Source organism: Ixodes scapularis, unplaced genomic scaffold, assembly GCF_016920785.2.
Source record: "Ixodes scapularis isolate PalLabHiFi unplaced genomic scaffold, ASM1692078v2 PGA_scaffold2__306_contigs__length_199485367, whole genome shotgun sequence".
Taxonomy (NCBI): Eukaryota; Metazoa; Arthropoda; class Arachnida; order Ixodida; family Ixodidae; genus Ixodes; species Ixodes scapularis.
In genome coordinates, this window is record NW_024609857.1 from 147555953 (window position 1) to 147570464 (window position 14512).

Below are 14512 nucleotides of genomic sequence, written 5' to 3' on the forward strand. Positions count from 1 at the left end.
AGATATCACAATCACACTTCACCTTGAGGAGGATAACGTGTGCGCTATACGAGTGGAAGTGAAAAGTTTTAAGGGCGGTAATAAGCTTTCGAGTGACAGAAGGATAGGTCTGCTCGTACCCCCTGGTGTTATAAGTAATTTTAAAGACCTTCCACTTTTCACAATTGTGGCCACACGCATTTACTCCCTCCCCAGCGCAGAGGATATTCACAGCAGTGTCGCGGAATGTGCACCCTCCTTTAAAGTTTTCGGCAACTCAATTACTTTCAACTCCTGGGGATGAAGACACTAGGTTTATTCCCACTCATAGAATGGCCGAACCCTTCCATTCCTTTAATCTCATTTCGAAACCTGAAAAATGACTCTTGACCGTATCATTGTGTTTCTAGAAAAAGCAGCATAACGTCATCATTATCAAAGGCATACACAACTGCAAAAATATGTAAAACTCGTCTCAAAAGCATTAATGTTACTAAGCCGAGCGGTGGTCTCATAAAACGCTTGGTTGGCACTCTAGGAATCAATCGCACGACCAACCGTGATAAAGCTGGAAAACATTAAAACAGTTCACCTTCTTAAGCGAATCGTATGCCTTCTATATCTATAGGTATTACATAGTTGGCGTGTTTGTTTTATGGGGCTTTAAAAAAACATCTGGTTCGTGCCCGGTAAATCTAAGATGCCACAGGTGAAAAGAGACGACATGCTTTACTCCATGGAGCGGCAGCTCTGAACGTCAGGTGCATGTTTCGTAGCGACTTCTTCGAGGCATTACGGGGAAGGTACTTGAAAAAAAAAAAAAAGTCAAAGAAAGCTCTAATATTTAGCTTTAGCAAAAGCATTCGCATACCTCTACGATATAAAGAGAATAATAACCGTTGCATTCAGTGTTAGTCATTATTAGGGCGCACATTCCTCGTGGCGCCAAAGGCCGCTCGCACGCGGCTTCGTCAGTTGCATAATCTATACTTCGGTTGACCTTATTATGAACCATGGAGGCCGAAACGAGCAATAAAAGCCAATCCCGTACGTCACGTGACCTTTGGAAGGGACGCAGCGAAGCGCGGCGCGTGTTAACATGTGATCATTTAAAGCACTGAATTCGCTGGAGTGATTCGTCGCGTCCGATGCGGTCCGTGCTAAGGTGAAAGTCCAGTGTTGGACAAAATACTCGATTAAAATATTTAAGTTAAGTTTCTGAATATCTGCTTCATAAAGTATTGAAAATACTACTAAAGTTACTTTCGCTGTAAAGTATCTTGACTAGAGTACAAATACTTAGAAATGTAATTCAGTTACTTTTGAAGATACTTCCGCATTTTGTAATTTCTATCGACGTTAGTGACAAACACGATTATACAGTTGCGCGAATCTGGTTTGCCAGAATGGCTTATTAGCGCGCAAACACAAAACGGCAAAACGGCAAAAAAAGAAGTAAAAACATCGTAGGGCTATTTTATGCAGTCCAGCTATAAGCAGCAGAATGTCACCGGTACATTTTACAAAACATTTCAGGGCAAAAAAAAAAAAAAAAAACGCAGGTCGCTTTAGTTATTTGCAAGTGTAACGACCTATAATCGTCGTAGAACCGCAGTAAGAGGCGGGGTCTGTGACGCATAATTAATTTTAGTTTTGATTTATACGAGCAGTACTAGAGCCTTACCCCCGAATTCATAGATGTGACTTCAACTGAAGCCGAACTTCGACTTGCTCAAGTCCGCCTGAACACCAAGTTCGACTTGAAAACGCCCAAGCTGGCTTTTACATTTCATAGACGCTCCCGCGAACTTCCTTCGTCAAGTCCCGTTCAAGTCGCGAGCGCTCGCGCTGCTTCCCGCCTTGGAGCGAGATTAGGTTGCAATTTTTCTCTTAAAAAGGGTTTCACATGTCAAAAATAAGTTGCTTCTTAAAATTTTCTTCATAGCATGTCTTTACGAAACGCAAATCGTGAAAGATGCTGTTTCGCAGATTTCGAAACTAACGTTGTACGCGTTTTCTAGACAAATGCGCTTTTCCGTCTAGCAACGTTGGCTCAATTGAGCGATGGCTCCTGGCCTCAAGGAGGTTAGAAGTACTAGGAGGGGGCACGTTGCAATATTGGTGAAGCCTAGTCATAAAAAGTTTAAACGATTTTGTGCCCAGCGTGACCACAGATCTCTCTGGCGATTGGTGCGCGTGACATGTCACGTGTGAGATGGATGGTTGATTGGAGAAGGACTCCTTGCAGGCTTGCGCGCGCTCCGTCCGGTAGGTTTTATCAGGTCGAAGTCTAGACTGTGGTGTATTCTAGTACCCCACAGCAAGACGAAGTCTAGCTAGGGTCACGTGATGTGGTCGCGTTGGCATGGTAAGTGAGGAGAGTAAGGAGGAAAATGAGAGAAAGGCGAGGCGTCAAGGGAGCATGGCTTGTGGAGGCTACGCGGCCGACGTCATGCCCTCTCCTACCCTTCTATTCTCCATGCCTGGCCTGTTACTTTTCGTTTCGCTCGTTGGCGTCCCTCGCTTGTAGACATATTTGGCGTCATGTGAGTTTCGACGTCTCCTTCGTTATGAAAACTCGGGAGAAGCTTGAACTAGGATTCACTGAAGACGAGAAACGAATGCTTATCTGCGTTCAACAAGAATGAAAAGGTATTCGAGTGAGTGCCCGACTCCGGTGCCGTGTCCACACGCCTCAACGAGGAAGTTCAAAAACCTCGTAGGATCTTCCTACGGGACTCTAATAACGAAAAAGCGCTTGGAACCTCCAATGCGGAAGGAAAATGGCTACGAATTGAAGCGGTGCTCAAAGCAGGTAAGTGTTTTTATAACATTTCCTTAATGCAAACTATGCGGCTTAGTACTCGAATATGTAAACTAAACTATGCGGCCTGGCCTAAGCGCTCTTTCGGCTGTTTTAAACGTTATTTTGTGTTGTTTACATGTTTCTACAAAGGCTTGTTTTAATGGGCGCCACTACATAAAGCGTTGCGCGTGGTACCTGTGCTTTCGGTGATCGAAACCAGGAAGTAGCTACCGGGCATCATTGTTTTCGCAGCTATGTTTACCTCGTCGGGCTTTCGCGGGCAAAAGCTCAGGCCCAGAACATGCTGTGCATGAGGCGGTGGAACTGTCACTGATGTTTCGTGCGCAGAGGCAGGGTTGTTAACCTTCTGTAATCAAGAAAGCTCTTTAACATTTTAATTTTTTCAATTTCTATTTGATTGTTTCGGCTGTAAATAGTCTCGACGCTGCCACTCTCGCATTTGTGACAGTCATGGATTGAAGTCAAACCATTTTATATGGCTTGCAGACGTCTCTTCCCTAAAGATGATGTCTAGGAGCAGGAGTAGCACCTTAGGAAATATTAGCTTTGTGGTTACACCTTGTATATTTCATATAAGTGCCTTACATAAACTTTTCTTTTTTTAGGAAGGGAACTGCTTTTTCAGCCAGTGAATGCTGTCTGGGCTGGACATAATTTCCAGGCAAGTAAACGAGCATGGTCATGTTGTGCCCCCTGTCCACAGTGATGTGCCCCCCGTCCACAGCGAGTAAGTGTGCTGCTGCAGCCAACGGTGCACTGGTAGGAAGGAGAACCCTCTGTTGAGCAGGAGGAAAACGAAGTAACGAGGACATGAGTAAAGCACTCAAGCTGTTGAATGCAGCTGCATGTATGTGGTGTCGTAAAAGGGCACTTTAGGGCTTAGGCGACTTCCTGTTAACTGTCTATCGAGCATTACAGGCTGGTACCCATTGTCTTCTCATAAATGAGTGACTATGATGCCTGGGAGCGCCACATCAATGTCAGCAATGCTGCAGACGAGTGGACTTATAGCAGAAAGCATCTCTTCCCGCTGACGTGACTGCAAACATTTGCTTTTACGGCCTACCGTCGTCTGGATGTGGAAGACCGCTCATCGCTCTTTCGCCTGTGCGACCATGTCTCAGAGCTGCAGTTGCTTCACTGATTGAAAAGTTGTGGCTGCCCAATTCTGCATGCGACACACTGTTCCAGAGATTGGTATGACACGTTCAATACTGCCAGACATTCTACCTGTTCATAAAAACATATGCCAGACTGTTTCAAGACAACTGTGACACCCTGATCGTTTGTCGAGTTCAGCGACAACCATCAGTTCGTCGCTGTACTCTTCAGTGCCGTGTTAATTTGGCTGCTTGACCATCTTTGGCTACGGCAGTAAATGCTCGCACCACTGTAATTGTTTAATAGGAAGTCATTTATAACCCGAGCTGTTTTTGTTACGACCATGGCCCTCCTCTCGTGTCCTCGTCACATTGTTTTTCTTCTGCGCCACACATCCATGAAGTTTGTGATACACTAGTTTGCATTCACAAGCTTACGACTTGCACGACGTCTAACCTTGGAAATATATAAGCACCCAGAGAAGGCTGTTTAGTGATTATGAAAATTTGCATAAACTAGAAAACCTTATGACTGAATTAAGGTGGTTAGTTGAGCGAGTTGGTAATGATAGAACATGGTTAAAATTGTGCACAAATAGAAAGGAACAGAGGAGAGAGAAGAGACAAGCACAAACTCACAATTTGATGTATTGAAGGAAGAAAAAAGAACAGCCTGCAGTAACAGCTCGAGGCGAGGCCCTCGCCTCGAGCTGTTACTGCAGGCTGTTCTTTTTCTTCCTTCAATACATCAAATTGTGAGTTTGTGCTTGTCTCTTCTCTCTCCTCTGTTCCTTTCTATTTGTGCACAATTTTAAACTGATGACTGAAATGCACTCAATGTGGACCACTGGGAGATAATTTGTTCACCGGCACAGTTGTTTCCTAGATATAAGCACAAGCTTGCACTCCTTCCATTTTCCTCAGCTGCCAAATGTATGTGCAGCATTTGGTGTAGGCTATACGAGGTTGGTCAGAATGATTTTTTTATAATTTAGCATCTCAGCTATCTGTAAACAAAACTTGAGTCTTTCAGGGAATATAGATGTGCAGTGCCACGTCTAGAAAATTATTTTGTGTTTGCCCGTCAGAGCTGCATGTTGGGATATGTATCTAAATAAGCAGCTCTGGTCTGTATGCTTGTTTGTCAACACCTTGAGCCATTCCCTTTTTGCAGGTTTTATGTCGGCAGTGTTTCATGATGACAAGACAAACAAGAAGGCTAAGGCACAGGTTGCAGCCATTAAAATTCTTTTATTTCGGAAGTGGGACAGCAATATTGAGGCTCATGCATTTCTGAGGGTGCAGTGAGTAATGAAACGGAAATAGAGGAAGCAATACGTTCCTCCATATTTTTAGCACAGGGTTCACATTAGTTCTAAACACAATCAAGAAAAAACGGGTATTTTCACTGGGGCAAGAAACTCGCAGGACACAGCATTCACAAGGCATGCCACTTAGAAATACAGGAATCAAAGAGAAAATAACTTGTAAAGTAAGGAAAAAAAGTGAAAGCCGCTTACAACTCCCTGTAACGCCGAATTAGAGCGCAGCTCTTGAGGACGAGGAGGGAAGGGCACTGGGGGGGGGAGGTTAAACTAACCAGGGGGGGTCACGTGACCTTCGGGGTCGCGTGACCCCCAATGCCGATGATGTCATCACTGACATCACTGATGACGTCATCAGTGACGATGACGATGCGGGTACCGATGACGTCATTAGTGACGTCACTGATGACTTCACCAGTGATGATGACGATGACGATGCGAATGTCGGTGACGTCATCAGTGACGTCGATGGCGTCATCAGTGATGATGACGATGACGATGCGGATGTCGGTAACGCCATCAGTGATGATGACGATGCGGATGCCGGTGACGTCATCAGTGATGATGACGATGACGATGCGGATACCGGTGACGTCATCAGTGATGATGGCGATGACGATGTGGATGCCGGTGACGACATCACTGACGTCACTGATGACGTCATCAGTGATGATGACGATGACGATGCGGATGTCGGTAACGTCATTAGTGATGATGACGATGCGGATGCCGGTGACGACATCAGTGACGTCACTGATGACGTCATCAGTGACGATGACGATGCGGATGTCGGTAACGTCATCAGTGATGATGACGATGCGGATGCCGGTGACGTCATCAGTGATGATGACGATGACGATGTGGATGCCGATGACGTCATCAGTGATGATGACAATGTGGATGCCGGTGACGTCATCATTGATGATGACGATAACGATGTGGATGCCGGTGACGTCATCAGTGACGATGACGTAAACGGGGGGTCACGCGACATCGGCGGGGGTCACGTGACCTCGAGGAGGGGGTCACGTGACCTCAGGGGAGTCACGTGACATCGGGGGGTCACGTGACCCCCACGAGGTCACGTGACCCCGGTGGGGGGCTCGCGCGGTGCATTATGGGACATTTCCCATGATGCACCGCGCGGTTACGCCGACGGCGACGGCGACGCCGCTCAAGCCGGAAACGGGCCCCTAAGAGCTGCGCTCTAAAAATGAAAGCCGTTTACAGCTCCCTGTAACGCCGAATTGGAGCGCAGCTCTTGAGGAGGAGGAGGGAAGGGTACTAAGGGGAGGGTAGACCACTCCTCCTCCTCCTCCTCCCTTCATTCTTTGATGTGCTCCGGGGGGGGTCACCTAACCTCGGGGGGGGGGGGGGGAGGGGGTCACGTGACTTCGGGGGGGGGGGGGCGAGGGGGGTCACGTGACCTTGGGGTGACTGAGAGGGGTCACGTGACCTTGGTTACGCCGACGGCGACGCCAACGCCGACGCCGCTCAAGCCGGAAACGGGCCCCTAAGAGCTGCGCTCTAAAAAGCATGATCCCATAATGAATTAGAAGATCGCGAAAATGCAAACAGGACAAGGATGGAGGGAGGTGCACACATGAAATGGATGGTCGCTTTGCATACCCTCCTTCATCTTTATCTTATGTCCACTGTTTTAGGTTTAGGTCATTATGCCCCAGCCCAAGCAAAGCATAAATCGCATCATATTTGTTTTCATTTTAGCCATAAACATCAGTTAGACAAAGCATTTCAGTTAGGAATTATATGAATGATTGTGATTAATGAACTGTGGCTCACTATGTGCTCAAGAGTTTGAAAATGTGCACACCATGCAACATGCGTATTATCCCCATTTCATTTGTGCTACGAGAAAGGGGGGTCCTATACAGTACCACTCTGGCTTTAGTCTGCTTGTTTCTCTACCCCTTTCAGGTGGCAGTTGCACTGATCTTCTCAACATTGCCCTCTGGCTGGCATGACTGGCAGAGCAGCAAGGATGGCTCATTCTCCCTAGGTTACGTGATGCTGTGCACAGAGTGATCATTTCAACTACCCGACGAGTATGGTGCCTGGAGCGAGTCTTCGACTGGTGTGTTTAGCGTCCTTTGATGCCCATACATCAAAAGTGGTCCCAAAGTGGCAACAAATGACGTCACAGAAGCCAAAGTGTCACGCTGTTGCATGTTGCGATCCTGGCGGTTGGCCATTGAAACGTTATGGCGCGTTCACACTGAAAGCGGATCCGCGTTCACGAAGCGGATCTGAGCGTTCTCAACCGCAAAGCGGCTAGGATCGAGCGGTTGGAGCGCGTTTTTGCCAACCGCTTCGGGACCGATTTCTCCGAACCGCTTTCACGAACCGCGAAGCGGCAACCAATCACAACGCAACGCTGACGTGACGTCAGTGACTTTCGAAACAAGATGGCACCTGTCGCTGGTGAGGCGTCCAAGGCGCTGTAGTCCTAGCGCTGTAGTCTTAGCTTTCGACAAATCAACGGAGAAACTTGATGTTCACGTCCGTCACTTGAATCCGCCGCGAAAAGAATTAACTCGTATTTTTAACGGGCTTCGCATCGGTGATTTGATTCGGGTAAGAGTTTGTTTATTATTCTGGGTGCCACAGCCCAAGCTCGTTGCCTTCTTAATCTCTGCCTGTAGAACGTCGGAACCCACACTTAATCGACCGAAATGTCAGCTTTTCTACCCACTAAGATAGTCGCGTGAAGTATTGAAAGCTCTCGACGCCGTACATGACCACCACGAAGGCCGATAGAGACGTCGTGAGCTTGATTGCGTAGCCAACGCACTACCGCGGATGGGGCAGGGTACCTGCGCTAGCTCGACCTGTAACGGTTGCTACTAATAAAATAAATAAAGGGAACCTACTCAAGGAATAAAGTGTACATACCAAAAAATGCAGAGGTAATCTATACGGCGTTTATTTTTAATTATAATGCAATTAAATGCAAAGGTGCAAGCGAGCTGGGCAAGAATGACGAAAATAATCCCTGGAGAAGGGGAACAAGAGGGACAAAGGACAAACATAAATCTCCAAACACAGCTAGAGGACTGGTGAGCGACCGAAAAAATCCGGGACCTCTCCATTACAGGTGGAGCGCAATTAATTGCAAAGGTGCAAGCGAGCTGGGCAAGAATGACGAAAATAACCCCTGGAGAAGGGGATTGGAGCTTAATGTCAAACAAACAGTAGACTCGATCGACGAGCGAGTGACGAGAGGAGAGTCCGCCACCAACGAAGCCACGACCGGCTAGCACCGAACACATTCCCCCGCACCACGGTCCGCCCCACCGCTCACAACTTCGAAAATGATAAGAGTGAACAACAACAAGGGGGGACAACTGGCACTCTATCCTGAAAACAAGGTCAGCTATTCATGCGGGAAGGGTCCACTTCGAAGAAAAGGTCGGGGGCATCTTGTTCTGAGTCAGCAAGGCGCGCCTAGCTGGGCTTTGCTTGTGGGCGAAGTCGAGGGAATCACAGGCGAGTTTGGTGGGTCCATGCTTTTTTTTTTTCGCTGCCTGAACTCGTGATGCGTGCAAACAACCCGGAGAAAAATATTCCGAGTGCCAAAATAGCAAAAGTTTGGCTTTGGAGCTTGAATTAAAGTGGATTTCGGATTTTAAAACGGTTGCCAAACGCAAGTCTCAAAAGATCACGCGTGATCGCCGAGAAACCGCCAACCGCCTCTCGGTGTGTCTGAACGGGGTCGTTCGCGAACCGCATCCGTGACCGCTTCGCGAACGGGGATCCGCATCCAGTGTGTATGCGCCATTCAAGAGCAGCTGCGAGTACCACGAGGCGAATGCGAGTGTCGCTGTCGTCACGGCGTCCCACCCACCGTCTGCTGGAGCCTCGGTGGACTGTTGAACTGGAGAGCGACCTGCAGTAGAACAGGCGTCTGCCACATCAACCACCGCTGCTGGGACACCGCCAGCATTGCGACCGGCGACAGCATGACACTTGTATGACACACCGGGCATAAATTGAAGGACCTCTTTGGACGCGGTAGACACACCAGTCGGAGATGCATTCCAGGCACCGTACCTATACAGTACCACTCTGACTTGCTTCAGTCTGCTTGTTTTTCTACCCCTTTCAGCTGGCAGTTGCACTGATCTTCTCAACATTGTCCCCTGTCTGGTATGACTGGCAGAGCAGCAAGGATGGCTCGTTTTCCCTATGTTATGTGATGCTGCGCACGTAGTGATGATTTCAACTACCCAACGAGGCATGGGGATCGTATTTTTCTTTCAGCAGTGTTGCGAGTATTTATCTGGGCGGTGTTGTACCTGAATGAGTTAAATGTTACGAGTCAGAGGGACAATATATGATGTTTTCAAGAATTTGACAAATTATCATCCCAACATCTTCAATATGGAGGTTGCATGCAGATAATATTTGCATGGGTGTGAAGTTTAGTGCGAGTGAACAATCATAAAAAAGGTCAACTCATCTTGTCCCGCCTTTATTGCAGTGGAAGAATTGTGATCTATTTCTTTCTTCACGAGGCAATAATATTTTGATTGTGGAGTGGACACAAAAGTGGTGTGCCCTCGAATCGAGCTTGGTGCAAAACTGTGCATAGTAATACATCTTTTAGAGCAAAAAAAAAAAAAAATTGAACCGGTGGCTATTCTTTCATTAGATATTGTTTCGGGGAAATTTGGTAAACGCTCCTCAGCACAGTGCTAAACAATGCTTTCGGCACATTCATTTGTCAAATGTTGCAGAAATCTTAAGAAGATATGCTTTCTTTCAGCAAAGCCTTTCGACAAACTTTTAGTGAGATGTAATTCGAGAAGTATAATGTTTTGTGGTGAACAGCTACTGAACAAATGCAGTAATAAAACAACGTGTCAAAACTTTTTGAAAAAAAAAATTGTTAAAATGTGTGGCATCTGTAAAATGTAGAAGCTGTACATGGATCAGAGTGAGTTTTCAGCAGCTATAAGACCAATTTTGTTCTAAGCAGCCATTTGACCCTTCAGAGAAGTTGAAATGCTTGGCAGCACCAAACTAGAAAGCATTCCCGAATTTCCATATTTATTTTACTGACGCAAGGGGCATGTGCATACTACATGTATTTTTTTTTTTAAATAAGTAATCCAGCACAAACAATACAGATATGGGAATAACTGCTGCAATAAAGTGGAGATTTGGGCCAGTTGGTTCATTGCAAGCAAAACGCGCCGGATAAATGCAGGGACACAGAAGAAGGGAAACAGGACGAGGCGTCTTGTCCTATTTCCCCTTTTCTGGGTCCCTGTATTTTTTCGGCGCTTTTTGTTTTTAACAACTACTAATATGCATACAGGGAACGTTACGTATTAGGGGTCAAGAGCTTGCATCAGTAAACGTGCGTGCACACCACACATGCTTGCTCAGGTTCTTCGCGCCAGAAGCTCTGGAGGCTTGTTTATTTTCGGTAAACGGGGGAACCCACCTGATAGTTTATGCAGGCAACTGCTTTGAAGTTCTCATAAATGTCTGCATAATCGCCACCGGGGTCCGGGCACTCGATACACGCGTGCGTGAGCCCGGTTACTCGAAGGAGGCGGATGATTTCGGGAGCGCCGGGGAAGTGGACGAGTCCCTGCCGTCCGAGCGACAGACGCCTTACGGTGAGACGCGTCACTCTCCCGATTGCACCGCACGCCGTCCGTTGTGAAATGTTGACAGCTAGAAACATCCTGCCAGCAAAAGTCGCAGCGTGACGAGCAACTGTAGCTTAGGTATCAGCGGCAGCCGCCTGTTGTCGCCGTTCGGATCAGGCCGCCAAGTCGCTGCCGAGCAGCTCCCGCGCTGTTGCCGTTCGTTGTCGCACATGGATGCACTCGATCACGGAGGAATGGCCGCTTCTCTCGGCGAAAAATACCCGTCACCGAGGGCAACACCGCAATTACAGGACACAAATATTGAACGCGGCAATCCCATATGCGACATCACATCAGCAAGCCGCCATGTTGAAATGACGACGAAGTCGCGTTCAAGTAAGTTCAAGGTAGGTCCAACCCAGTCTTGAAATTTGGGCACTTCAAGTTCGCTTCAAGCTCCGTTCAAGATCGGTTCAAGTTAAGGTGCGTTTATGAAGCGCGCTTGCTCGTCGCAAGACGAACTTGAGCAAGTTGAAGCTCGACTTCAGAGCAAGTCACATCTATGAATTCGGGGGTTACTTTATTTTTCCCGCCAGAAAGGTGTAGGCAAGCGCCTTAAGCCCGGTTCAAACAGACCCGGACTGCGAACCCGGGCGCCGGAACCCGTAGTGACGTCAGCGCTCCCTCCGTACGGGTGGTGACGTAATTACGGCTTCCGGCTCCCGGATTGAAGAGTTGAAATTTTTTCAACTTTCTCCTGCCCGGGTCGTGACGTAGGTTTCTGTATTTTCTCCGCGGCCAATCAGCGCGGCGCGCTTCCCTCCTCCGCCCTTCTTGCCACCGGCGTTCACGTGGTTCCGCGTGCGAATGCGTCAGTCGCTCCGTGCTTGCTTGCAAGGAAAGCTCCGGCGATGAACTTCCCGCTCGTCTCCGACGCGAGGAAAGCAGCTCGCGCAAGCTGCAAAGAAGAGTGCCGCTGCGTTTGACGTACCCGAGAAAGCCTATGGATTAGTTCAGCTAGCTCAGCGGTATCCCTGGATCTACGACAGGTATCGTAGCGACCACAAGGACCGGGACAAGTGAAAGAACTCGATACTGCTTTTAATAATTTATTGACACGGTTTCGGAGACACGGGAGGTGGTTGCAACCCGATGAAACGGCATCTTCAATGCAAATATCAGCAGCGTTTAGAAAGGCCGTTTGTAGAGGCAGGCAGTGGTTGGCTTGCTGGCTGCAAAGAGATCGGAAAGGCAGTGGGATGTTATTAATAAGCAAATGTGCTAAGCTTCCAGCTTTGAGGGCATGCTTGGTCACTACAATTGTAATGAAGCAACTCATTTGTTCATTTTTTTTTATACACAATGTTTTACCAGCCTCGGGCACTCTGCGACCGACAAAATCTCCTCCCCCCGAAACAAAATCCTGGCTACGTGCCTAGCTGCAACCATTGTGCGTGCGAGCTACATCTGACACTTAAAATGTTAAAAAGGTCAACGACACTGGTACGCGCTGTAGACCAGTTTTTAGGCAGTACTGTACGACCGCTAGCCTAGGGTCTTTAACACCCGTCACGCAGTAGTGAAACACGAAGGTCTGCTGGTACGATGCTCATCCAAGATCCCTGGGTTCTGCAGCGCGAGCTTTCGTGCAGAAAGCTTGTAAGCACACATCCTAGCTAGCACAAAGGACAAGGAAGCACAACGGGCTTCCCTCATACATGCACTCAAAGGAGCACAACACACCGTGACCAGAATTTGTGGACCAAGAGAGTGCGTCGTACGAGCTGCACATGTGCATGCCATTGCTATCTTTGTATAGCACAGACACAGTAAAATTTGAAAAGCATGTGACCGTTACGAAAGCTGCTCTCGTGATCCTGCCGCGTTAAAAATGATATAAACGTGCTTTCACTGCGGGAGCGCGCGCTCCAGGTGGGTATTCCTGCGAGCGACGCGCGAGCCCATGTGGAACGCCATTCGATATATAACATGAAAATAATCCAAAATAAAAAGCAGCACACCCTACCTTGCTCGTGACATTCGGAAGCACTCAAAGAATTCCCGGCCGTCGGGGTCTTCGAACATCTGTCTCACAACACTGTAGGACTGTAGGCTCACGATGGTGGCATACTCGTCGAGCATTTTTCGAGGCTTCAGGAGCTCGCGGACGGCCTTTCGCTTCTTCTTTTTCTTCACGCTCCGTAGGTACTGCTCACACGCAACCGCGAAAGTAGTCAGCCGACGCCAGGTGATAGTTCTTGCATTTGTGACGCACCTCACTACACAAAGGTTCATAAGTGAGGCAATTCGAGCTTCGTAGCCGGGATCCTGCCGAGACGACGCCATCACGAAACAAAGCGAGTGCCGCGGTGCCGCCGGTCACCGGTGCCGCTCTAGACGGAGCGCGTCGCGCGCCCGGGCTACAGGCACCATACCCGGGCTGCCCGGACCAGTGTTGCCAACTCAAAAAAAGTGAAAGCCGTTTACAACTACCTGTAACACCGAATTAGAGCGCAGCTCTTGAGGAGGAGGAGGGAAGGGTACTGGGGGGTGAAGTGACCTGGGGGGGGGGGGTCACGTGACCTTGGGGGTCACGTGACCTTGGGGGGTCACCTGACGATGCCGATGATGTCATCAGTGACGTCACTGATGACGTCATCCGTGATGATGACGATGTGGATGCCGGTGACGTCATCAGTGACGTCACTGATGACGTCATCAGTGATGATGACGATGCGGATGCCGGTGATGTCATCAGTGACGTCACTGATGACGTCATCAGTGACGATGACGATGCGGACTCCGATGACGTCATCAGCGATGATGACGATGACGATCCGGATGTCGGTGACGTCATCAGTGACGTCATTGATGACGTAATCCGTGATGATGGCGATGACGATGCGGGCTACAGGCACCATGACGTCATCAGTGACGTAACTGTTGACGTCATCAGTGATGTTGACGATGACGATGCGGATGCCGGTGAGGTCATCAGTGACGTCACTGATGACGTCATTAGTGATGATGACGATGACGATGTGGATGCCGGTGACGTCATCAGTGACGATGACGTCATCGGGGAGGTCACGTGACCTCGGCGGGGTCACGTGACCCTGGGGGTGGTCACGTGACCTGGGGGTCACGTGACTTGGGGGGGTCACGTGACCTCGGGGGTCACGTGACTTTGGGTGTCACGTGACCCTGGGGCAGGGGTCACGTGACCTCTGGGGGTCACGTGACCTTGGGGGCCACGTGACCTTGGGATGACCTTGGGGGTCGCGTGACCTTGGGCTGACCTTGGTTACGCCGACGCCGACGGCGACGGCGACGGCGACGCCGCTCAAGCCGGGAACGGGCCCCTAAGAGCTGCGCTCTAAAATTAAAAACCCGCAGTCGGAATCCCGAAAACCGCTAAAAAACCGCTAAATCCAAAACACGGCGCAAAACGACTTTTAGAGCGCAGCTCTTAGGGGCCCGTTCCCGGCTTGAGCGGCGTCGCCGTCGCCGTCGCCGTCGCCGTCGCCGTCGCCGTCGGCGTAACCAAGGTCATCCCAAGGTCACGTGACCCCCAAGGTCACGTGACCCCTCCAGGTCACGTGACCCCTCCCAAGGTCATCTCAAGGTCACGTGACCCCACGTGACTCCCAAGGTCACGTG